Here is a 27,530-nt window from a genome sequence, read left to right as displayed (position 1 = left end):
GCATAAATACATACATTTCTTGGCTAAAAGTGTTTTGGCAACTGACTGTCCAACATCTATTTTTGAAATCAAAGGTAATAACATAAAATGGTCATCCTTCTGCTGCTATAACAGCTTCCGTTTTTTTTGGGAAGGCTTTGCACTAGATGTAGAAACATTGTTGGTGGTACCTGCCTCCATTGAGGTGCAAGAGCATTAGTAAGGCTGGGCACTGATGTTGGACAATCTGGCCTGGCTTGCATCAACATTACAATTCATACTCCAGATGTTTCAGTGGAGTTAAAGGGCATGTCAACCCCAAAAATAATTTTTTACAAAAGAAAACATAATTCTAAGCAATTTTCCAATATGAAATAATTTAAAATTTGTACTGCTTTAAAAGTTATTTGTAAATGCAATTGCTATAGAAAGCAGCATTTGCTGAACTCCTGGTTGTTACTTTTTAAACAATGTTTCAACTGTCAGTCTCCTCCAGCAAGTCAAGTCTGTCAGTCTGCCGCCTTGTGTTACATTGTTTCAACAGTCAGAGCCACCAGGGCAGAGAATAGAAAAGGACAGGCAAACACTGCTTTTAATAGCAATTATATATACAAATAACTTAAAAATCATTACAAATTTGTAATAAATGTATACAGCAAAGCTGCTTAGAATTTTGTTTTCTTTTATTAGGCAAAAAATTATATTTTGTTTTGCCTTGTCCTTAAAGGAGACATATTAGATAAATGGGAAAAAAAGGTAATTTTGTAGGCAATTATGAATAATATCCGGTGCTGGTTTCCCTTTGGGCTAAACATTAACCCTATCTGTAACAATGGCCCCTTTATTGGAGCTCCCTATAGATCCTATCGCTACTCTGTCCGAGTTTGAAATGAAGAGTGGGCGTTTCCTAACAGTCCCTGCCAGAAGCACAGTAGGAGGGGGAGAGCCAATCACAGCCCTGCACTCACACAAGCAAAGACAGGCTTTAGTTCCCCATCAGGTCAGCCTAGCTGCTGATTGGTTCCTATCCTACAGTGCAGGGTACGGAGGGCCGCCGGCTCCCCAGCTCATCCAGAGAATTCAGCCAGCAGGAAGTGGAACTGATGGGCGGGGCTAGTGGGGTTTTTGTGGAATTTCTCAATAAATCAGTCAGAAACACAACTTTTTTAGCACAATCCTTCTATATCTAGGGGAGTATAATTCACTGGTACATTCATAATTTTTATAGGATATGTCTCCTTTAAGTGTTTTATGCAAGAGATTCAAATTATTCTCAGCAAATCCATTCTGTAAAGATCTTGCTTGCTTTATGGCAGCATTATTGTGCTCAAATAAGAAAGGGCCTTCCCTAAACTAACAAAGTAAAGAATTGCAACAAATGCCATTGTGCACTTTGACCTTAAAGAAAATATAATCCCACCAAAAATGTATGATTCATTTAAAAATAATATTTTAGAAAAGAGTATAGAAATGTCTAACTCTTCTCTGTTCTTTTGTAATCAGAGCAACATCAGAATATAGTGCTGTTGTTTCAATTTAATTATATTAGGAGTTTAAAAATTGCTATGATCTTGAGAATTGAGAAGGTACATAAATGAGCACTCTGAGCAATGTTGCATTAATTTATTTTGAGGATTTAAATTTTGCTTTAATATTTGTTTTCATGGGAACCAATATTCCTTCTCCACCAAACCTTAAACCTTACCATAAGCATTACACAGTCATGCAAGTAATAACTTCCTGGCATCGGTCAAGCTTGCCAAACTCTGCCAGAATGCAATTTATCACTCGAAGGGACAAGTGACAAATTGCAGTAACTGTTTTACCACTCCAGCCACTCCATTCATTGCACATGGAGTGGGCGACCCCAACTGCCAATCAATTGTTCTTGTTTTGGTGTTTCTTTTAGGGACAGTTTGGAACTCAGCAGTAATGATCAAGCTGAGGGCATGATACCTTTGGCTGAAAGTGTGTCCAGATAGTTTTGGCGATATAGTGCAGCAAAATGTGGAAATCTACCTTTCATTTTTTTGTATTCAGGAAGTGAATTTTGTTCAACAGAGTTTTGTTTTAACAGAATATCTGTTTTTTCTTCTATATTTCTCTTACAATAAGGATGTTTCTTTTTTTAGCATATTTGCCTTATGCTCTGCTGAGTCTGCACACAATCTGGACTGTTTATTATTTCAGTGTGTTGTATCTTGCATAGCACATTTAAAATATCTATATTTCCAGCAAAAGGTGAAAGGGGTGGCACCACCTAGGACCTTTGCAGAAGTTAAATAATAATAATATAATATTATTTATACTTTATATTTATACTATATATTAGGGTTCTTTTGGACCTAAACATTTTTATATAGGTTGTTTCTATTTTTATCTGAGTGTAGTTAAAAAAAATTATTTAGTGCCCAACAAACATCAAGTATGCCATAAAAATCCAAACTTATTACACAGATACAGAAAATGACAGTTTAGATAGAGCTTCCTTCCACAAATGTGAATTTTGGTCCCTGAAGTGTGGAGGAGTTAATTGATTTGCCCAAGGTCACACTGAGCATGTTTGCAAAGGATATGAGTCAGGATGCGCTATCACAAATAAAGCCCCCTTTATCAGTCTACAACACAAAGCACTGGCACAGACATTACTTTCTACATCTTGAAAATGAAGATTAAAGATTTTCAGAAGAAAATTTATGGACCTAGTACAGACATAAAAAGGCAACATCAAGGCATCTAGTCTTGTTTTTAAAAAATATGTAAAAAGAGCTTGACCTCAATTAGAAAACAGAAGTTCACTTTTCTCTTCTAAATATCTTCTGAACTTTAGAACAAGAGATCAATGTGCAGAACAACATGCAGCCTATATGTAAGCCCATCTGAATTCCAGGGTGACCATGTCTAATACTTTGTAAAAAGAATTGCTATAATTCTTTATCTATATGATGCTGGATCCTTCTGGATAAATGCTTCAGTGCTAATTGTGTAAGAAAGTATACATTAGTGATTGTGTGACACATATATATAACATTACATATATACATTTTGTGCCTTAGCAGGTTGCTGCAGAATAAAAAGTAACAGGTTAATAGGACCTAGTAAATGTACTTACACACACATCTGTGTGTAAGAATTTTTATTTAATTTAGTGAACATTGCTTCTTCAGCTAAAAATATTTATTGCCACAAACTATTTTTAAAGAACCAGTAACACCAAAAATAAAAAGGGTTTGTATGAACTGAAACATACTGCACTGCTATTTCTCAATGGTTCCTTTAGAAGCTGTGCTACAGAATGGGTTGCCTGGTTGCTCAGTGGCTAGCACATCTGCCTTACAGTGCTGGGGTTTCATTCTGGATTGGGCACTATCTGCAAGGAGTTTGTATGTTCTCCCCATGTCTGCATAGGTTTCCTCCGGGTACTCCGGTTTCCTCTGACACTCTAAAAACATACAGGTGGGTTAATTGGCTCCTGATGAAAACTGTCCCCTTTGTGCATGAATGTGAAAGGGACCTTAGATTGTAAGCTCCTTTGGAGCAGAAACTAATGTGAATGATGTATAATCTCTGTAAAGGTCTGCGAAAAATGTTTGGCACTATATAAATACCAGGAAATAATACAGTTTATATAAATATGCTTCTGGGTGGCCATGGAGGTACCCATTTAAGTTGGGCTATAGGGTATACATAGCAGGTAACCGATTAGCTGTGTGGAATAAAATGTTTTCAGTTCTTACACAGAAAGAAAAAACAACATTGGCTCTCTTGAAAACGACAGAAAATGTTTCTTATATAATATAGGACATTTGTTGCCAAGCAATAGTTTATTTATAACTGCTGGATGTACAGATATTGTACAAATAGGGACCTCTACCTCTTATATCAGGCATAATTTGTAGGAAAGTTACAATTTCTGGGGGTGCTAAATATGAGGCACCCCCAGTGATTGTAATCACTTACCTGATACCCCGGGCTGGTGCTGCTGTTAGCAGAAAGCTGCACTGGCCTGGGATCCTCTTCCTTCCCTCAAAAGGGCCAGCCGTGCACAGCACAGTAAAGCATAGTAGACTTTCATGTTTAAGTTTGACTTTTCACTCTACTGCGCATGTGCAAGCTGCATAAAGGCTGAAGAAGGAGGAGGATCACTTAATCACAGGTACCCCAGGCCGGTGCGTTTTTTTTGGTAACAGGAGCACCAGCCCAGGGTATAAGGTAAGTGATTGCAATTGCTGGGGGGGTGGGGTGCCTAAAATTTGGCACCCCCTAATGATCAAGACTTTCCTTCTCATTTAATGAATATGTTTAGCAAATAAACCCTTGTGTTGTACAGAGCTGCTGTATATGTTATTGCTTTTTAAAAACGAGTTAATAATAATAAATCTAAACATTGAATGTAAACTAATATTTTTTTACTTTCTTCTGGTTCTTTAAAGATTCCTGTATCATTTTGCTGCAGACATAGTTACATAGGGTTGAAAAAAGTCCATCAAGTTCAACCCTTCCAAGTGAACCCAGCACATACAAACACACAAGCCTATCCTGACCTATCTATACACTCACATACATAAACCCATACTGACCTATCTATACACTCACATACAGACCCATACTGACCTATCTATACACTCACATACATAAACCCATACTGACCTATCTATACACTCACATACAGACCCATACTGACCTATCTATCCACTCACATACATAAACCCATACTGACCTATGTATCCACTCACATACATAAACCCATACTGACCTATCTATCCACTCACATACATAAACCCATACTGACCTATGTATCCACTCACATACATAAACCCATACTGACCTATCTATCCACTCACATACATAAACCCATACTGACCTATCTATCCACTCACATACATAAACCCATACTGACCTATCTATCCACTCACATACATAAACCCATACTGACCTATCTATCCACTCACATACATAAACCCATACTGACCTATCTATCCACTCACATACATAAACCCATACTGACCTATCTATACACTCACATACATAAACCCATACTGATCTATCTATACACTCACATACATAAACCAATACTGACCTATCTATATACTCACATACAGACCCATACTGACCTATCTATCCACTCACATACATAAACCCATACTGACCTATCTATCCACTCACATACATAAACCCATACTGACCTATCTATACACTCACATACATAAACCCATACTGACCTATCTATACACTCACATACATAAACCCATACTGACTTATACACTCACATACATAAACCCATACTGACCTATCTATACACTCACATACAGACCCATACTGACCTATCTATACACTCACATACATAAACTATATATACAAACATTAATACTAACTGTAGATATTAGTATCACAATTGCCCTGGATACAATGCTTGTTCAAGAACTCATCCAAGCTCCTCTTAAAGGCATTAACAGAATTTGCCTCACTGCCCTCACCGTGAAAAAACACACATGCTGCAGACAGGGGAAAGAAAGAGATTAGACTGGAAAAAATATGAGAGATCGGTTAGTGACTGGGGAACAGAATAGTGAAACTGGAGCATAGGAACAGGAGGGAAAACAAGAGAAATAAGAAAATGGTACAGTGTGAAAAGGGCAAGCCTACAGAGAGACACTGACAAGCTGAAAAGAAAGGAAAAGAGTAGAAATGGAGAACAAAAAGAACCCTCCCCTGACTGAGGAAGGTTACTTCATAACAAAATATCCCTCTCTCCACTGGCACAGTATAGGGATCATTGGTATTGCTGTCCAAGGATATTGGTAAAAAAGTAGTTAGATATTTTAAAATGATTAGTTTAAGTAATGTGTGTGTGTGTATCCCTTTAAATTGAGGTGTTTGTCAGGAGACAAAGTGTTTGCAGTGTCATTACCATGTGTGCCTTTTCTACAAAAATGACCAGGTAATATCCTTTGCATTGTTAGTTAATTATGCCTAAAAATTTCCTGTCAGCACAGAGCAAATACAAGATGTATTCCTGTGTTCTAGAGCAGGCTTCATGCTAAATTTAAATGCATAGAAAGTTAAGCCAGAGGGTTATCCAACTAGAGCTGTCTTTAGGTGAGTGCAAATAGTGGCAACTCTCCCCATGTCTGCCCGCCTAATACACCACCTGCCCAATGCATTGCCCACCTGTACTTTGTACCTTTTCCTCCTGAAAACTTGCAGCCACTGGTCCTGGTAGAGCCCTGGGACAACGGGGCATGATGGCAGGGTCACAGATACCCAAACAAACTCCCACCAGCCCAATAAATAGTGACTGCCTATGACATTTTCCAGCAGCACCTCTGGCATTTGCCAGAATCTAGGCCTGTCCACCCTGAGGGCAAGAAGGCTACAGTAACACTATATTAGTATTGCGGTACTTGGAAGTTGAACTACAACAACAGATTGAGAGCCTCTTCCAGGCTGTAGGAAATCTATTCAATAGCCACAAATAAGGATGTAATTTTTTTACCTTTTTTCCTTTAAGGAATTTGATTTATTTTGAGTCAAACTGTTTCAGAGCATAGATCTGGAGAGCTCATTTTTCTTTCTGTGTATTGTGACATCCAGCTTTTTGATGGGAGACAGGATCTGCTGACTTTATACTCTGAAAATCAATGTAGGAAGCCTGCTACAATTCATAAAATACTGTCTCTAAAGTTTTGCTGTCAACATATTTTTTAATGGCTCAAAAATGATATTTTGCAGTATTTTCTCATGCACTGGATTCATCTCAGGACATAGATTCTTTTTGGTTTTATTTCCCATTATCCTCATTTCAGAGCATACGGAAAGATATTGCTGCTCTCTGCTAAACTGTATTAAACTGCATATAAAATTTACAGGGGTAACTTTTGAAAACTTATTGGGGCCGATTCACTAAAGGTCAATAACGCTTATCGCATGCTTTTTTGCGTAAAAAGCATGCAATAATTAAGTCCTGATTCATCAAAGCCATTTCGCATGCCTTAAGATGCATATCGCATGTGCAAAAAAACGCACTATTGTAATGCTTTATTTACCTCGCATTGCGGTAATTCTCGCATAGAAATAATACTAACACATGATTCACAAACACATATGAAGAGTTAAACGCGCTAAACATCGCATTAGTCTGTGCGAAGATTAACGCCTACTTGGGGTAGGCGGTACTTAAAGAAAATTGCGGTTCATGAGCGTTTGGCAACACAACATGGACTTTGCAGTGGGATTTTTTGTGTGTGTATGTGTTGGCCCTGGAGTGATGCATCCTCCAGTTTTCAGGGAAATGGTAATTTTCAGAACAATAGTTTTCAGAAAGTAATGGTTACGTGCGTAAAATCGTGCTCTTATATAACACGTGGTGAAATATATCGCGCACAGCGGGAAATAACGCACGCGGCGGGAAATAATGCAAGAAAACCGCTCATCACGAGTTAAATAACGCAAAGAACATCGCTTCTTAATTATGACACGTGTCCTTTTAGTGAATCGAGTGTTAAGTCACAAAAAATAATAAGTGATAAAATTTTTAACGCATGCTATAAATAGTGCTCGTTTTATCGACCTTTAGTGAATCAGCCCCATTGTGTAATATTCATTATATTTTTATTACAGGTTTTAACATTTGGTTAAAAACCATATACCCAGCCAGTCCCAACTTATTGCAATTGAGCTTTCTGCACTAGCAATGCGCCCCCCTCACACCTCTGTGACGCTCAAAAAGGTAAGCGTCAGGGAGAAGGCATCTGAAAGGCCACCTCAGGGCAGCAAGGACCCCAGAAATACCCCTGGCAAGGAGGGATTCACAAAAGTGGAGTTAACTGGAACTGGAGCAAGAAATATTGGTCGAGATTCAATTAGATGAGAAAGACATTTCTTATTCTAATTTTTTCCCATAGAGTCAGATGCAATTAATTGAGAAAAATGTATTTTAATGTTTTATCTTATTAAATCTCTATTGAGGTTAATGAAAATCTTCAACTGGATTAGAAGAAAAGTTTCTCCTGCCCAAAACTGCTACTCCAACAAAAAGATATATTTTGTAGTAATGTAAGGGTCAACAAATAGTCAACCCACACCCAAGCATAACCCACATCTCCCAATCCGCGGGCAGATTCTGCCAGAGCCAGAAGCGAGACTTGGTCTTGGGCGGGGAAAGTGGCAGAAGAGCTTGGCCCAAACCTGTCCACTGCACACTTTTAATGTGCGGATGCTGGCCCAACCAATGGGTCTCACAGGTTTCATAGGGTAGTGAAAAAGTATGATATTAAGATGATTGTGAATTTGTCATTGAATGATATTTTCGTTGTAAATTAATATTTACTCCAATAAAAATGCCAAATTAGTCATAAAGCCATTTTTGAAAATTCCCCAAGAAGTAACTTTTAGCAGAAGAAGCAAAGTTGCCAGCTAGTAAGTAACTATTAGTCTATGAACATTACATTATCTACTGCTAATTTCATGTTAGATGCCCATTACTATTTAAAAATTAGCGGGTTTACTTTTTTTTAATTTATATTTTTCAACATTCCCTGCAGAACGTGTTTTTTCATATACTGATATGTACTTATACTGTAATATAGCCATATCATCTTTTTAAATTTAAAATGAATATGCTAGAGGCTAATTAGCAAGTCATCTGTTGTTGTTTTTGTGTGTTTCTGACAGCTATGCAGTATGTATCCACCAAAACCTTGAAATCTTTACTACACCTAAAATCTTTACATTTTCATGGTGTAATGGGTCAGAGACATATGTTACATGAGTTTTTTTTAACTGTTTAAGGTTAATGCCACACTGGGATGATTCTCAGTCTGCAGACAAACACAGGCCGAGAATTAGCCCCTACGCTGTCATCAGCCTTTGCACTGATCCAGGTGCCAGCACCTTAGAAGGCTAAGGCCAGCATAGGGGGCTGATTCTTGACCTGCGTTTCTGCAGACTGAAAATCAGCCTCGTGTGGCATTAGCCTCAAAATAGGCCTCTTAGTTAATTCAGGAGACAACTTAATGTAAAACATAATACACACATAACGACTTCATCAGAAACTCAGGTGCTATGATTTGCAGGTTTTTTACTCTTTTTTTCCACAATATATATTCATGACATTTTTTCAATGGATTTAAAGTTATTTTGCTCTTGGGCCATATGATTGAACAATGTGGCCACCTTTAGCCCCTTGGGGGTCAAACCCCTGCAAGATTTACTTTAGTTGTGTGTCCAATAATCTTCAGCACTTACCTTAGAGTGGTACACTAAAATCTGCAAGACTTACCTTTGATCAGTGATCCCCAACCAGTGGCTCGTGAGCAACTTGTTGCTCACCAACCCCTTTGATGTTGCTCCCAGTGGCCTTAAAACAGTTGCTTGGAGGGAAATTTGGGAGGCACATAACTGTGTACGGCTACCAAATAGCCAATAACAACCTTTTTAATTTTTTTCATGCTTGTGTTGCTCTCCAACTTTCTTTATATTTAAATGTGGCTCACGGGTAAAATAAAAAAGTTGGGGACCCCTTAGATGATGACCTATAACAGTGATCCCCAACCAGTGGCTCACAAGCAACATGTTGCTTACCAATCCCTTGGATGTTGCTCCCAGTGGCCTCAAAATAGGTGCTTATTTTTTAATTTTTGGCTTGTAGGCAAGTTTAGGTTGCATGAAAACCAGATGCCACTCATGCCAAACAGAGCCTTCTGTGGGCTGGCAGTTCACATAGAGGCTACTAAACGCCAATCACAGCCCAAATTTGGCACCCCAGGAAATTTTTGTACGTTTGTGTTGCTCCCCAACTCTTTTTACATTTGAATGTGGCTCATGGGTAAAAAAGGTTGGGGACACCCATCCTAAAACCTGCAGAATTTACCATAAAGTAACAAGTCTTTCCTCAGTGTCAACATATTTGTAAATGAATAAAATGATTTACTCATCGTATCCATGAATATTTTCTGGTGGTTAAACATCCCTTAAATAGGACAAAATTACAGTTTTAACTGAACCACTAACACTATAGGGTTGTCCCACCCCTAGGCGTGACTGTGGGTAAGCAACCAAACTTACATTTAGAAACAGAGTAGAGACCACAGACCTCCATTAGGCAGGTTTCCAGGCTGCAAGACCAAATCTGTTTCTTAATCTGAAGCATTGACTGTACAATATTCTTATTTCAGACGTCTTTCCTTGTTGTTTCTTCTAACCCTGTGCTTCAATCAGAGCCTCTATAAACATTCTTTGCCAGCCCTTGGTGGGTTTCGCTACACCGGATTTTCACATCCTTCCAAACTAAAATTAAAGTCTCCTTTGTTTGTCTTTCACTACTTCAAGGATTTAATTTCCACTCTGTCTATAGCATGTACAATTACACATCCTGACAATTATAACTCCCACATTTGTGTTACGCTACTTCCAATACACAATAGAAATCCAACAAAATTCATTTAGACTTGGACAAAGTCTTTTGCTACTTTACTATGGGTGGAAGTTTGATGGGAACATGGTGCTACTCTATAAAATGCCATCACATCTGTGTTTGGGATTCTGTTTATCTAATGAGTAAATGTTGTATGTGCTAGCTACCACTGATTCTTATTACTTCCAGTAATGTTTATAGAGGGACCAGGGTCTCAAGTTTATTTTTACCTTTCATATATGGGCATTTTATATTTGATATCCAATACAAAAGAAAAGTCATGTTATGGAGTGTCCAAAATTGGTATTTATAACACAATGCACTGTTACTACAGAAAAAAGGAAATCATCCAAAAATAAGAATAATTTGCTTCTATAAGACTCAATAGAACTATACAAGTACATTCTAATAAAAAAAGGCACACATTCGATGTCAGGAATTATGAGCATAGAAATGTACTCTTCTGTTTAGAACCTCTTGTTTGATAACATAGCTATAGTCATAAAGATAGGCATGTATCTAACTTCCCTCTAGAGTGTTTAATCTTGTCTGATCAGATCGCTGCAAGACATGGGAGAGTGACTTCTGAAGAGCATGATCGTAAGTGCAGAAAAGCAAACTGACATGCAATGATTATTAGCCACAGCAAGAAGGTGCTGCTCAGAGACTTAGCAACCCTAACAGGTGGAAATGATTGATAGATTTTCACATGGGAATACCATGCCCAATAATATCCTCACTTTTATTAGCACTTTGTTTGAAAGGCGGAGCACTGGGGGATCATGGAAAGTAAGTTGAATTTAGTTTAAAAGGCATAGGGTTGATGGCTATGGGAAGTGGCACAGCTGTTGTTTGCAATAGTACTACTAAACCAGTGTACATTTAATTAAGGTTTCACTTGTCCATTAATGGAGAACTAAAGCTCAACAAAGAATTAAGCTATAATTGCTACACCTTAGGGGTTGTTTACTGACAGAAGGGCAGGGTGCAAAGTTCAAAAAACAGGTGCAAGCCAGCATTTTGTTGCACATTACACCCTTCATATTCATTAGGGAAGCATTGTAGGCATCCCCCCTCTTACCCTCTACCCAGCAGCAAATCACAAGTGCTTATTGAAAGAGCACTAAGGGGGTGCAATTGAGCACTTAGTGCTTTAGTACTTTGCTAGCGCTGTACCTTCAGTTTCTGTTTGAACTTAGCCAACAAAGCCCTTTAACACTGGGGAACTGTGCCTCCAAATATACAGTATATGTGTATTTTTTTATATAGTTCTACTAATGTACGCAGCGCTGTATAGCAGAGCAATTAATTAATAACAAACAGGGGTAAATACAATAATAAATACAGAGTGGAGTGCTAAGGTTTAAATAGACAAGCAGGAGGTGGTCCTGGCCCCTCCAACTATTCAAGTTGTAGGGTAACCTACAGACACAAATAGAAGCATATTAAGTGCTGCAGTTTACAGTGGGTGCAATGGAATATAGGTGCCAGTTTAAGTGTTATGCTAGTGCTCCAAGAGGTAGTCTGTTTTTATGAGAATGAGGAAAGAGACTCTTCAGAGGAATTTAGGGATAATATTCTTCCTGAACTTCTACCTGAACTTAAGAAACAGCTCACAATATACAGTATACACACATATATATATCTATACACTATAAAAAGCTCACAATACCTGATTAATAATTAATTTAGATTAACATTAACTGGCACCATTGAAACCAGTACATTGTGATTAATATTTAGCCCTGGAGCACCAGTTTCTATGACAAATGTAACCTCACTTTCTGCTAGTGTGTTGATAATTTCCAGTGACCCCTAAGCTTAGTTTCTCATGAGCAGCCCTTGAAAGATGGCCAAACAGTATCTGTAGATAGAAAAGGCATGGCTTATTATAGGGCTGCTGAACCACTGGGCTAGTACAATTAAATACAAGTTGGTATTTAAAATACAGAACTTGCAGCTATGGATTTTAGTCCTCCTTTAATATTTCCATTGAACAAATAGGAAAACTAAACAAGATTGCCACTCTAATGCCCATAATGTTATTCAACTGATAATGCTGGTGCAACGGCTCAGGACATTCGAGCTTGGAAACATGGCAATCCAGGTTTCCAATACTAACAATAGCCCATGGCATGCCTGGACTGGGATTCAAAATAAGACCTGGCATTTCAAGTACACAGAGGTCCAAACAACCCCAAAGGTCCAATAAATAGTGACTGTCTATGGCATCTTACAGCAACCCCTCTGGCATTTGCCAGAATCCACAGATTGCCAGTCGGAGCCTGACCCAAGGGCATTTCAAGTACACAGAGGCCCAAACAGCCCCCTACCAGCCCAATAAATAATGACTGTATAAGGCATGTTAATGCAGCCCCTCTGGCATTTGCCAGAATCCACAGATTGCCAGTTGGAGTGTGACCTACATGGGCCCGCATTCCCCAGCAGTGAATCTTTCATGCATTCCACCTCTACTTTGTCCTCACTGAGTTGCAAGTCATTTGAAAGAAAGAGCTGTGCTTCTTCCTGCATTCTCCTGTGGTGGAATGAATGAAAGCTCCACCACAGGGGAACTTGGGCAGACGGGTGTAACCCTAACAAGCAATTACACAAGGGATTACCATTGTTGGAAATGGGGGCTGATTTGGCAACACTCTTGACCTACTAAAAGTTGTGGGTGCTGAAGTACGTGCAATCCCCCTGCCTGCCATATTAATTACCTGAAAGCTTGTGTAAGGCACTTGTGATAGGCACTTTTTCCATTGAAGGGAATGTAGCCCCAGCGCAGGACTATTGCATTTTTATAAAACTGTAGCTTCACAGTAGGTTCATTGAGGTAGTCTTTTCTATTGAGTGATTGCTGGAAATAATGCCTGTCTAAACCTATTTACAATGTGAATGATAAACCTTTCTATACTTAGTGAGCTGAATACGGCATTGTGCCATCATATGGGGCCAAATCAAACTCATTATCAAATAAAAACGTAAGCAAATGTTTACTCTCGCATGTCCACAGGTCACTTTGTGCCTCTCCTTTTTCCTAAACAACTGATAATCTTTTGTTCTCCCAGATTCACAAATGTTCATTTGTTCGTTTGTGTGCAAAACAACAATAGCTGGGTATTTAAAATGCAGTATCTTTATCATTCATCATAATTATGCTTTAGAACCTAGGGAATACAGTGGGGAAACATAATCCTCTCTATCCAGATCTTTACACACTTGGCTTCACCTGCTGCAGACTGAAATGAAAGCCAGAGTTTTGTAACTTCATGTTCTTGTCTGCATTTATTTATGATAACATAACAATATAAGACAGATCTCAGCCCATACAATCCTCAGCCACAAAACTCCAGGATCAAGCTATTAAGAAATCCAACCTTGCTTACAAAACATTTACTGTTCAAGTACAAGTAGTTGTACTTGTACTGAACAAGTACTGTTCTAAATGTGGCACATTAAATCAGACTGTGACAAATTCTAAAACTGCAACCAGTAATTAAAAATATCTTTTTAATTCTCCAGCAGGTCTCCACCTGAGTGGAACCATCAGCTTCTCAATGATAAATTACCCTGGGTTTCCTGGGGTCGAAGACAGATGAGTTTGTACCTCTGCGGAGAAAATAAGCAACATATTGGAAATGTCATCATATTCCCAGCTCTGAATTGTTCACACCTGATTTCAGCTTATATGAGAAATTTACTTGCTGCCAGCCATGTCAGATGCACGTTTTTAAAATGAAAATAAGAAGCAGTCAGACATGACTAACATTTTCACAATGGAATTCAGCAGTAAACACAGAGTATTGCGCTGGATGCAATTCACATGTGCAGAGTGTGTCGTTTCATGCTCCAGTGCATATAATCTACTGTCCTACAAGACAGAGAAGCAATTTTTGTCAGTGTGGGAGGTTTACCAGGATTTTTCTTCTCGGCTGCAGAACTTGTTCCACATTCTGTGTGCTGGAGCTTTTCTAACACCAGGTGACCGACAATTCAGTTTCTGTAAACTCTCCAGCTTTAATATGTTTGAAGCAAAAAAACCTTTTCAGGTCACTTTCATCACTGCCCTTTCTTGTGTAAGCTGTAGCCACTGGGATTTGTCAAATCCATATTTTTCTTGGAACTGGGCTCTAAACCATGGGTTGAGGCATGGGAAAATGTTGCTATAGCATAAATATATTTATATAAAGGAACCTAGCTTGTGCTGTAAATTATGTCCAGAGTTGTCCTCTGATGCTTACTAAACCCTACCACTTTGCAGTACAGGATTGTGGTACAGGTTTACTAACAGTTTAAAGTGACTGTGCATGATTTAAATTATTTATAGATAAATGGAGGGCACTCACTTCACAGTCAAAAAAACAATATAGGTGTTTGGTGCAAAAAAAAACAAAAATTGTACCCCCATATAGGGTACCCAAGGCAATAGTGAGAAAGCCTTGAGAAAGGCTCTTTGCCGAAACGTTGGGGTAATTCTCATCTTTGGCAAGTGTATCCGCTTACCTGTGTGTCTCTTTTTGCCTATGCACATTTTTGTGGTATTGATTATCTTACAACTTTATGTGTTATTTTCTGTAATTTTGTAATTAAAATTGATTGTTGTAAACCCTCTGTATATTATATAAAGGATTACTACTTTTTTTAATACTACCACTGTGCTTGTGTTTTCTGTGTGCAAACCCTTATGCTATTTGACATAATTTAAATTACTCACAGAGGGATGAAAAGTGTGGATGAAAATACATATTTTAGGGACAGGAGGAGGTGGTCCAAGGCCAAACTATGCATCATTGCATTTGCCCATGTTTGAAAAATCTATTGTGGAAACAAACTGCTGGAATGTGCCTGTGTGAATACTTTCCTGTTCCCTTTCCCAATTGCACCCCCAGTACTTACATCTCTGAGTGTGCACTATACAGGCTGAACCTCTCTATCCCTGTTCTGTTTACAGCCCAGATAATATAGTTGTTTTGGGTTCATGTATCTCTTAAGTCCCATCTAAAGCAACAGCACTACAATTTACACTGTGGAAATTCTGCCTGAGACTCACCCTGTCAGCCCCGTATAATAAACAGCCTCCCTGCTTTCACCTTCTTATCTGTGGCAATAAATGTGATTCTGTCTTTTCCCTGACCCCATTAAAAAGACTCCTAAACTAACTATTTCCTGTTTATCTTACATGACTTTCTTTTATGATTTGGCTTCCCCCCTGGCACTTTGTATCAATCAAACAGCATGTGAAATCCACAAAAGTAATAGCTGATCATTTTTCTTTTTATTAATATGTATATAGATTATTACACTCATGGGGAGATAGATAGACTGTATCCTGACAATGCCTAAAAGTGACATGGACTGAATGCATGGGCTGACTTAAGCAGCTGATTCGAGTCCTTCAGACCAATTTGAAAGCTTTCCTGTCCATGTATGGGGACCCCAACAGGTCTACCTGACCGATATCTGGCCAAAAATTGCCCAGATGTCGATTGGGCAGTTTGATTTTCCAGTTTGAAAAAGGACTGCATTGGCTCATCATTGTGGTCCTTGCTCCGACGGCTCCTATTCTCATCATTGTAATATGATTGTTTGGCCCGAGGGCTAAATGCTTGGATTACTCCGATATTGCCCACCTTAGGTGGGCATATTTGGGAAATACCCACTCCTTTGGTGACCTTGCCAACCAAGCAAATCTTACCATGCATGGACAGCTTAGGAGTTTTGTGGAAGTAACTTTACATTCCAGAGTAAATGTGCTGAAAAATCATAAATATTTTGAGTGTGACCGGGAGCCTGTGTCTTTAACTTGAAGGTTGAAACTAGAGGCTTCAGTAATACCCAAGGGTAGACTGTAGGGATATTTTTACCATTTTTCTTACTGTAAGAATAACTGTTTGCCAATAAAGGGCACACTTTACATGTTCTTCTCTAAAATACATTTTAAACTACTTAGTTTTTATTATTTTCCAGTATATAAGCCCATAGCAAACAATTGTGACTTAAAAACTGTTACACTACAATTATTTGGCCAGAATGTAAAGGCAGGCTGATGGTCCCTATCTGAAGGTGTATGTGTTATCAGTCAACCTGCACTGGTCTGTGCCTGTACTGACCGTCTCTATCTGGTCCCATTTTACCATCCACATGCGTGGCCATCATGGACGTGTTGGTATATTGATTCTCCTAGATCAATGTTAGGAATATGTAGCTTCTGAAACTATGCATACAGATTCAAGGACCTATCATAAGTGGTGTGTGTTGTTGGGGTGCACTTTCAGCCTGTTTGGACTTGCACCTTGCCCCTCTTTGTGTGTAAATAAGCCCTAAGGTCTTAGTCTAATACTATAACACTATGCCCCATTTGGTGTACATAGCCACCTAAATTTAATGGAATACTGTTATGGGAAAACATGTTTTTTTTTTTTCCAAATGGCAGCAGTTAATAGAGCTTCTCCTGCATTGAAATCTGTTTTTCAAAAATGCAAAAATATTTTTTTATATTTAATTTTAAAATTTCACTTGGGACTAGCCATATTCTTCATTTCCCAGGGTGCCACAGCCATGTGACCTGTACTCTGATAAACTTCAGTCACACTTTACTGCTGAGCTGCAAGTAGGAGTGATATCCCCCCCCCCTCCCAGCAGCCAATCAGCAGAACAATGGGAAGGGAGCAAGATAGCAGCTCCCAGTAGATATCAGAATAGCACTCAATAGTAAGAAATCCAAGTCCGGATTGGGACTCCTCCAGTTACATGGGAGTAGGAGAAACAATAGGTTACCTGAAAACAGTTCTAATGTGTAGTGCTGGCGCCTTCTGAAAGCTATGTAAACAGTGTAATTTAGAATTAAAAAGAACACCATAAAAATCACAACAGAATCCCTTAAAGCACCACTAGACCATGGGCACATTATACAAGAAGAATATAACTGAAGTACATATAACCCAAAGCTAAGGCATTTAAGTTTTAGGCAGGGTGGCCAAATTGTTTACATTAGTAAAGAGGTATTTGAGGAAGAAAAAGTTACTGTGTATAAATATATAAGAGGAACATATAATAAACTCTCCGGTGCCTGATTCATGATTTGATTTTGCCCCAGGGCAAGACTGCATGCCATTAAGATTAAAAGATGGGAGGGAAAGTTCATCTTAAGGTGCATCTTCAAACTATATAGGATGCCTGTTTATTAAGTAAATAAATGTTTTAAGCTACAAGTTTATGAAGATAAAATTGCCAAGCCCATATGATGGTAACTATTTATCTTCAATCATATCTATCATAGCCTGGTACCTCCCTGCTTGGTTGGATTCCTTATGAAATACGGCTCCTGACTATTTTTGATGAAGTGGCCCTAATTGTCAGTTTGGAGTCAGCTTGTTTTGTTTTTTTTTATCTCATTTTAGTGTGAAATGTCTGTGAATGAAATGTTGCTAAAACAAGGTGTTTATTGCAGAAAGCAATAGCTGTATATGTCATGCCTGTTTCCAGTTAGGCAAGTAATGGCATAGGGCATAGTAAACATTGCAGTCTGTGGTTTTGACACTAGTTATACATACGCAAACTGTGCTAGTGGAGTGGGAAGAAACTGGGGAAAGAGGGTACTGATGGTACAACGGCAGGGTGCACAGTCATTGTTGTATTCCTAAAAAAATATTTAGAACAGTTCAGTCCACACAGGGAGCACATAATGTTACAGTGGCACAGAGGTCATGTGGAAAAATGGGTTTCTGATGGCAGCCTGCATAAGGAACTCTTATTATCAAGGGACTAGGCTTTCTGCAGCATTGCATGCAGCATAAATAGCAGCTAAAAATTAATTTAAATAAAACATAATTTGTTTTATATCAATCTAAAATGGCATTTGTATATCTGACTCACAAAGTAGTTCCTACTTTGCATTTCTCTAAATACACAGAATTATAAAGTCATTGGAAATGGAGTGGCTCAACAAGGTAATCATTATGAAATAAATAAGGTATAAAAGGACGAGGGTGACATAATTAAAATGCGGTAGGAGCAGCAATAAGTGTCATCAACTGTGAGTTACATTTAACGCATGAAAGCAAGACAATGTACACAGAATTTCAATGTAACCTATTAGGGCAATGGCACACAGGTAAATGGTTAAATCTGGGCTACCATAGGCTACAATTCTCCTCAAAATGCTTTCCCACAGGCATAAAGTGAATTGCAGATTGTGGATGGGAAAGCATATGGGGCACACAGTTTTTGCAAAGTTGTCTTAATCTCTTTATTTATAGAGATTTGTCACTCCAGAGGTAGCCCAGATTTAACCATGTGTCCTTAGGGGCAATACATGGTGCTTCCCTTTCACCAGTGGAAAAATATGCACGGCACATTGTTTTCCAAAGTTGCCTGAGGATTTATTCTTAGTAAACGTCTCCCCATGTGCCATTACTCTTATTTCACAAGTTCACAAATGTTTCACACAAAATGTCTATTTGTGTAGTAGAAATTATATTTATTGGATGAACCACATTCTTTGCTATCACTCTGCCTAAGCTGATCAGAAAACCCTGCACTACACTGATGAGCCCCAAGAAGGGTGAAACCGGTCTGTAGTTGGAAATCTGATCAGCTATTATCCTGGCTTTTGATTTAAAAACCCAGTGGGTGAGCTTTAGCCTATAGGATAAACCTATGTAAATGGGATTTTCCTGGAGCTCTTTGGGATTCATTCCCAGAACTCATTTTGTTTATTTGCTACCACTTACAAACCCTAAAGGAGGCCATACATGCTACAGATACGATCTTTCCCACAACCATTGGTTGTAAAGATCTTAATCTACTCTACTAACATTAAGAACTGTCAGGTATGCAGGTAAAAACAAAGAAATTCTTTACCCATGTGATGATACAGCATTAAACTTACGATGTTGGGGCACCTTCAAAGGCACCCGATCAAAATTTCCAGTCCTGCCCAATCGATGAGACAATTGATATCAAGGCTTTTACCGATATCAGTCACCTCGTCTTCCACCATACCCGCACATTTCATATATAATATTGGTGCGTGTATGGCCACTTTTAAGCTAGGAATTAGTAGAACTGGTAGCCTAGGGAATGATAGTACAGTAGACTGGTTTGCAGTGCTATGTCTGCCCCATGCCTTCACCATTCTCACTTCCCCTACCATTTTGTCATGTTGTATAGAGTGCTGGCTCCATGCCATCTCCCTGGCAATAGGCATATTTATCAAACAGTTTGAGACAATTCTCCAAAAACTGGTCATTAGCCACTTTATGCTAACACCTGTGGCCTCAATAGGTTTTGCTTTCAGGCACTTTGCCACAACCCTCCGATGGCCTTATGTTGGGTGCAGGTAGATTTCCAACCGGTTCTTATTACATATGACAGAAGAGATAAACTTCTACCTGTTGGCTAGATGGGATGTTGGTGGAGGAAAGGGATGGTGGGTAAGAGATAAGTTAGCAGGACTGTGCCATTTAATGCTGTGAGCCCCCAGGCCTTATTAACTAACAGCACAGTAAACTCTAGCAACCAATTAATTTATTCTTCCAGTAGCTAACTTAACAAAGCATATACTGTATGCTTTGAGTCACTGTACCATTTTATGATTCAGACTAAAGAGTGTATGTACAACATGTATCTATTAAGTATGTCAATAAGTGGGTGTGAAAGACATGCTACACAAGCTACTAGATTTTCTCTGACGAAGAGTAGTTCTAATGATGGGTGATCAGATATTTAACCCAGATAGGGAAGGATAAAGGGTGTCAGTTCCTCAAGTCCTAAGTTTGATTCCACCCAGGGCACTATCTGCGGGGAGTTAATATATTCTCTCATGCTTGTCTGGGTTTCCTCCCACACTCTAAAACCATACCAGCAGGTTACTGGTACTTAATATAATTACTGTAATGGGAACCTTAGATTGCAAACTCCACTAGGGAAGTGGAACAATAATAATTATAAAAATGGCCATCCTGTGCTCCCTTATCATCCAGCCCACATCAGAAAACAATGCTTAGAAAACTAGATTGGTGTTGACAAACACCTTTGATGGTGGCAAAAACCTCCCTATTTAGTTTATTGGGAAATGGTTGCCTGCATGGCACATTGCACTGCCAATGAGGAAGTTAGTGTTTCATAGCTGCTTGAGAATTTTGATAACAGCTGTTCTCTCTGGGAGTAATTTGGAATTCAACTAGCACAATTGCCCTTAAGCAAGTCATGTGCTCCCCTTATTTCCCTATGGCACAAGTCCCAAACCCATTAGACTATTCTGTAAGTTCTGTCCAGCAGGAATCATCAGTATGTGAAGTATCTGACTGTTGTGCTGTGAAACTGATCAGCCCTATGTAAGATTGCCTATTAATAGCATTGCTCTTAGGGCTGTCTGTTTTACTTGCCCATAATGATTGTTTGGCTAAAGTACAAAATCCCAGGGAGAAATGTGTTATGTTTGTGAGTCCTTCTATAGCCTGTTTATGTTCTCTGCTTAATAATTTTATATTTTTGAAGTATAAAAAAAAGAAGAAGCTTTATTTTAATCACAGAGCCTATTAATCCAACACCAAGAACATTTCTCGTTTGGGAAAGCAGAGAGAGTGAAGTGTGGTAACCTGCTGAGAATAATGAATATTCAGCTGTTAAACAGCATCGCTATTGGTACTGCAGGGCAGAAAATGTACATGTAAATGTTTATGGGAGCTGCGCTGTTGTTTTGTAATATAATAATTCACTTTGCTCTGCGACATCGCTAGGATAATTCATAGCAGTCACAGCTAATTAGGACTAGGATGCCATTAAATGTGCTTGTTTAATAGGTTTTATTCCATTACAGCTAAAATGTCAATCATTTGTAAGTTAATATCAAGTTACATGAGAGTTGGACAAACAATTTTAGCATTTAGTGTACCTTGGAGTTTTAACTTCAAAGCCTGAATTATGGATGCGTGTCTCCTGTAGGTACATGGGAGGGGGCATTGGGCTTTATGGAATCATATTACCCTTTCTTTTTGTCAGTTCCTGTTTCCTTGTAAAGGACCTTTAGAATAAAAACACAGCAACATTATATGTAATTAACCTTTAGAACACAATGTGATTACATTTCTCTTAAGGAAAATGGTGTCTTTTACGCACAACCATAACCTCTCAGGTTTCACCTAGATCTGGAGAGCTATGTTTTTATTATATTTTGATGTGCGTCAGTTGTCCTAACTCAACAGAACAGGTTTTGTAGAGGGGGGGGGGGGGCGATATTTTTTTATGCCAAAGACACACACGGCGGATCGTCTGCAGTTCCCTGTAACTGCAATCACAGGCCTGCGTTTGTGTTTTTCAGACTGTTTTTCCCTGCTCAGTAACAGTAATGTTAATTAAAGGAAAGTTTACCAGATAATTTGAATGATTAACAAGTAAACAGTGTCCAGTAAACAGTTCCAACTTCTGTTTGGTTGCTGACCCTAGAAACAGGGCACAGATTTGAATGGCACCCAGGAAATTTTAAAAAGATACATTTCATATTTAAATTTACCATTAATGTGATAGAACCAATGATGTGTTGAGGCACTTTGCAGTTGGATTTTATTTGGAGTGGTTTCTAAAACATTTTTTATTTAATGATGTACTTCTCCAGTCTGTAATTTGAAGTGATACATGGTTCGCTAGAATACACATTAATCCTGAGCCTAATTTTTGTATCACTTTTCTTTTTGTATACATCCTCTCCTGTTCATCTTTAAATCTGCCATTCAAACCAAGCCTGGTTGCTATGTGAAGTGAACTCTAGCAACCAAATTAAAGTTTAAATTCCACACTGAATGTGTGCAAGACAAAAATGTATATTTCAGAGACCACAAATTAAAACCAAGTTCAAATTTCCCTGTCTACATATTACTAACATCTACAATGAACTTCCCTTTAATTTTCAGACACAGGCAGAATATAAATAGAAATGTATATATTTTTAAAACCAAAAATGAAAATACAAGTGAGGAAAAAATGCAGATTTTGTGATCCTATCACTGTCTATTTATTACTAACACTCACACACATACATATACATATATACATATATATATATATATATGTATATATATATATATATATATATATATATATGTATATATATATATATATATATAGATATTTATATATAAAATCACATAACAGCCCATATGTAAAACACTGTTTCATATAAATAAAGCCTTTTCATTAAAAAATATACTTGTCTAGAAGTAAATGCCATGGAATGATCCCATGTAGAAACTATTCATCTTAACACTTAACTCTGCCCTTCCTATGAGACTCTGTGCTTATACACAAACCAAATATACATGCTAGGATAGCTAGAACTTACATTTTTCTGTCAGGTGATAAGTAAGATTGGTGTATTAAAGTAAAAGTTGCTAAAGGGCAATATTCACATTTATGTATGTGTCAATTTGATTTTCAATAGGTTACTTATTATGCTATTATAAACTATATTTAGTGTCAGAGAACTATCCAGCACTAATTAGCAAGCCATAAACTTTTAACATAAGTATGTTTTGAATGAAAGGAGTGTACCAGGTTATGATACAAGAGTTTGAGAAAAACATCCGTCATGGGGCATCAGAAAATAGAAGATAATGAGTAACCAAAGCAGAAAACAACTACAATGCAGTAACAGAAAGCTTGTTGTAGGTGTGATAAGAGCAGTGTTGCAATTGTTTTCTATAAAACCTGCCTGTAAACTTTATGTTCCAAGGTTCACAAAAAGTGAATCATGTGCATAATGAAGTGCTATTGATATTTAATACAGAATAAAGCCTTCTTCTCTATGCCATATAAGCATTTATAGAGGTAGGCAAATTAAAATGAAACATTTTTAAGTTAAGATGGCAAAAATTAAACTGCCTTTTACCACCAGTTTGATTCCCATACAGCCCTCGATTTATAAAAATATAGCCAAACATAAATTGTATAGAGAGCCTGTTTTGTGTAAAATATTATGCATCTAGGAGATAGAATATTTTATCAACTGTGTCTCTGGAAAACCGTAATGAGTATATTCCCCTGTTTACGGTTAGCAACTGATCTGCTACGTTTGATTTTGGCAGCCACTATCATACTTAATAGTTCTACAGCAGTGTAATTGTCTGGAATATGCACAAAACAGGAGTAATTTTACTCTGGAGAAACCATCTGCAGTAACCAGTTAGACTTTTGCTCTCATCATACATTCCTCAGTTGATGAGTCAGAGCTAATTGCTGATTGGTTGCTAATCCAGAGTAAAATCGCATGCTTCTGTAATTTAAAATGTCTATAAAAATGGCAAACAGGGCTTCCGTGATTAGATCTTAATGTTGTGCGCCACACAGAGAACCCTCATGAGATAACTGAAAGCTTTTACCACAAATTGAGAAGAATTTGGTAAGATAAAATCTAGGCACAAATTTTGCATCATTATTGCATTCAGTTGTCCCAATATCCTGGAAAAGGTTTCCTTTCTGCAGGTTATAGTCTAATCCTGTTACGCATGAGTAAAGCTCTTTAGAGTACAAATGTACTAGGAATGTACTAGTAAGCCAGACATTAAATTGTAATTTGAAGCTATTTACATGGATGTACTGGAATAATTATAGGGTTAATCTAGAAGATATACTCATTTTCCATGCATCATCCCCAGAGCAGTAGGCTATTATCTAATATTGAATAGCATTCATGTATTTTGCACTGCTCAGTCTTGCCTGCCTTCCATTCCGAATCAAGCGCTGCTGCACCCATTGACACATGGATCCCTGGTGCTACTGCCACCTCTCGAGCAGACGGTAGCTCCAGGGTTCCCTTCGAGCCCAGTATCAATAGGCACAGCACACTTCCATCTAAACAACCGGGAGCAGATGTCACTCGCATGGCGAACATTGCAACTGATTCACTGGGCAAATAGCACCAGAAGGACTACCACACAATCGAGTTTGATTTGTGATGAAATACGCATTAATTTCAGTCAATCTGATGCTATTGCATCCTGCACAGGACAATTGTGCCAAGCACATTGCTCCCATGTGGCCGCAATGACACCGGGATTCCGGGGAAAATTGCATTGTGAGGAAAAAAAAAACACAGAAAATTGCACTCTAAATTTCACTTTGCTTACTGCGCTTGCAGACATAAACAAGCCCTATAATGTTCCATTAGCCTTAAAGCTTTTCAGGGGGATAGAAAGTACCCATGATTGTGTTCTGCAGCTTCCATGCATCTAAATGGGTAAAGCTGGGGATGACATGTAAGCACTTTTTGGCTTTTGCTCTGGTTACCTTTTTGGCCCAATAGACCTTGGGGAAACTTGGTCCAGTCCAGTATAGCCCTTGCCCTGGCAGAATTACTCAGGGCGAGCACTGTTATGTATTTAAGCTCTACATACAGTAAATCCATGGTTCATCTAGAGTAGGGTTCTGTTTTTGGAGTATACTGTGAGCTATAATTTAACAGAAAGCCAAACACCAAAATGCATCAGCAAATAATTACCAATGAAATAGCATGCTAATGCTAAATGAAAGAATAATTAGGTACGACAGAAAGGGAGAGAGCATATGAGGCAGCAATAATAATTCACATTGCAATCAAATGCATTCTAGACAGATTACTAAATATGTACTAACTCTCTTCCATTCCCTTCTGATTTGTGGCATACATTGCTTATGCATGCCAAGCATATTACAGCTTTATAAGAATACAAGAAAAGGGGGTTAAAGCTTGTGGTTAAATCAAGTATAATGAGATGTAGATTTTCTTTGTGCTGTAATATATCTACAGGTTTCAGTCTACCCAGAGGATAGCATGACAGACTGAATGTATGCGGAGGCTAGACTGTGTAATTTGTCCCTTTAATGTATGCCATAAGTACAAGGAATACACAGGAAAATACAAGAGATTCATTATTATTCGCTTACTGTATGTGGATTGTATATAACAAAATCTTTGATCTGCTTAAATGTCATTCATTCTAACAAACAACTTTCCGTGCATACTGCAGCCGCTGGGCCTATACTGCAGACATAATGAGCAACTGTACAAATCTGAAGTTAAAGCTTCAGGATATAACATCTTGGATTTAGATCAGTCGAAGCTGGAACTTATTTGGAATAAATCACCATACTAAATTATTATTGGATAAACTTCATTGTTTTTATTATGTGACATTTCTAGCCAAAAACAAATTATAGCTCCAGTCTTAGCCCAGATAAAAGTCATGTTCTGTTGCTTAATTAGAGGCCTATGGGCCAATGCAATTTTGCCACTGGGTACCCACCACCCCCACTCCCAACTTGTTAAAAAGGCAGCTTCCGAACATTGCGCCACTCATATCCACTTCTAAGCTGTACATTCATATCAATGCCTGTACCCCAGATATTCCACTGCCAGATGGGCCATCCCACGCCCTAGTGCACTTCCTGTGTCCATGATGTTTACACCAGTAGTTTTGATGTGGGGAATACAATTATTCTTGTTGCTACTGCCAACATTATAATGTCAAATATAACTTTATACGATTGGGGTGAATCTCTACTAATTGTGTATATTATATAACTCCAAAGCAAGGTGGAAAGTGCAAAAGCAGGCACAAAGCTTGCTCATTTTTTGTACTTTCTCAAGTCACCAGACTAACTGCAAAGATTTGTGTCACTTTTACTAGTTAGCTTCGGTAGCAAAGCACTACGTAAAGGGGCAATTCACTTTTAAATTAACATTTGTGTTTTTTTTCAGTAATTTAGCTCTTTGTTCAGCAGCTTTCCAGTTTGTATTTCAGCAGATATCTGGTTGCTAGGGTCTTACTGCCCTAGCAACCCAGCAATAGTTTGAATAAAAGACTCGAATATGAATAGACAAGAGACCAAATAGAAACATTAGTATTAAAAAGTGACAATAAAATTGTAGTCTCAAAGAACAATTTTTCAAATAATCAAGACCAATTGCAAAGTTGCTATGAATATGACATTCTAAAAGTTAACTGGGTACATTTATTGGTGCATAAGATAGCACAACAAGTTTCGGACCTAGCTGGTTAGGTTTGCTTTGCTATGCACCGATAAGCGTAGCAAGTTTGCTTCAACACAAGGCTCTTCTGTGAATTCTTGTTCATATTGTTCAACTGTGGATGGGGTTAAACCCAACCACTGTTTGGTGGGCCGTGGGAACTCCAACTCACCACTCTACACAAGAAGATGGGAAAGAAGTAAAGGGAAAGATTTTTTCTTTGGATCACTCTAGATGTTAACTTAAAGGTGAACAACCACTTTAAGTACAGGGCCACTTTGGGCCCAATAGCTCTGTGCCTTTCTGTATGCAGCACTGGCAGCACAAGTTGGGGCCCCGGCATCAGAGCCCTTTACTTTAACCCTTGCTTATTGCACCAACCAAAATAATGACTTACCTCTCATTCTCTTTCTCTCTGCCCCAAATGAGGTCATCCAGTTGATGAGTTGCAAAATTAGTTTATATAGCTATATAATTGTTTTTCCTTTGCAAGAATAGTTTGTTTTAGGATGAGTTTTGTTGACATCCCCATCAAATTAGGGAATATAACCCACCATTATGTAAATTAGGCTGAACCTATTTAGTTGCATATCAAATTTAGATAATTGTAATTGGCCAGTAGCATTGGCGATGTGTAGGATCTGATTTAAATGAACACTTTAATGATGGAGTTTCCTTTCCTTATAATGGCCTTTTTGCACGAGACCACCCTGGAGCTCAGTGAAGCTTATCACATAAAATTGGTTTTACTTTGCATAGTGCCTTTAATGGCAGATAATTTCACTGAACTGAATCAAGTGTTCCTTTTTAGTCATGTCAAGATGTGATGAAACGATAAGAGATCAGTTTGTTTCTTTCCATGCATATAACATTGCAGATTCTGTTTTCAGTCTTCTCTCTTAATTATTCTCAAAAGTCTCTTTGAATCATCTTGTCCTACTGTTCTCTCTCAGTCATCTGTTGTGAGCTGAACAAGCCTCGTAATGTCATTTTGCTTTCACACTTCCTCTGTGACAGAAAATTGACTTATTAGTGGAGATGCCAACATTCTTTATCTAATCATTTTAAGACATTTTATTAAGTAAGCTGAAAAAGTAAATAATGTTCCATTAGCTTCATATTTTGCAAACT

Source organism: Xenopus tropicalis, chromosome 3 (assembly GCF_000004195.4).
Source record: "Xenopus tropicalis strain Nigerian chromosome 3, UCB_Xtro_10.0, whole genome shotgun sequence".
In the NCBI taxonomy this organism is placed as follows: domain Eukaryota; kingdom Metazoa; phylum Chordata; class Amphibia; order Anura; family Pipidae; genus Xenopus; species Xenopus tropicalis.
The sequence above is the reverse complement of the archived record's forward strand: the minus strand, read 5'-3'. Positions refer to the sequence as shown.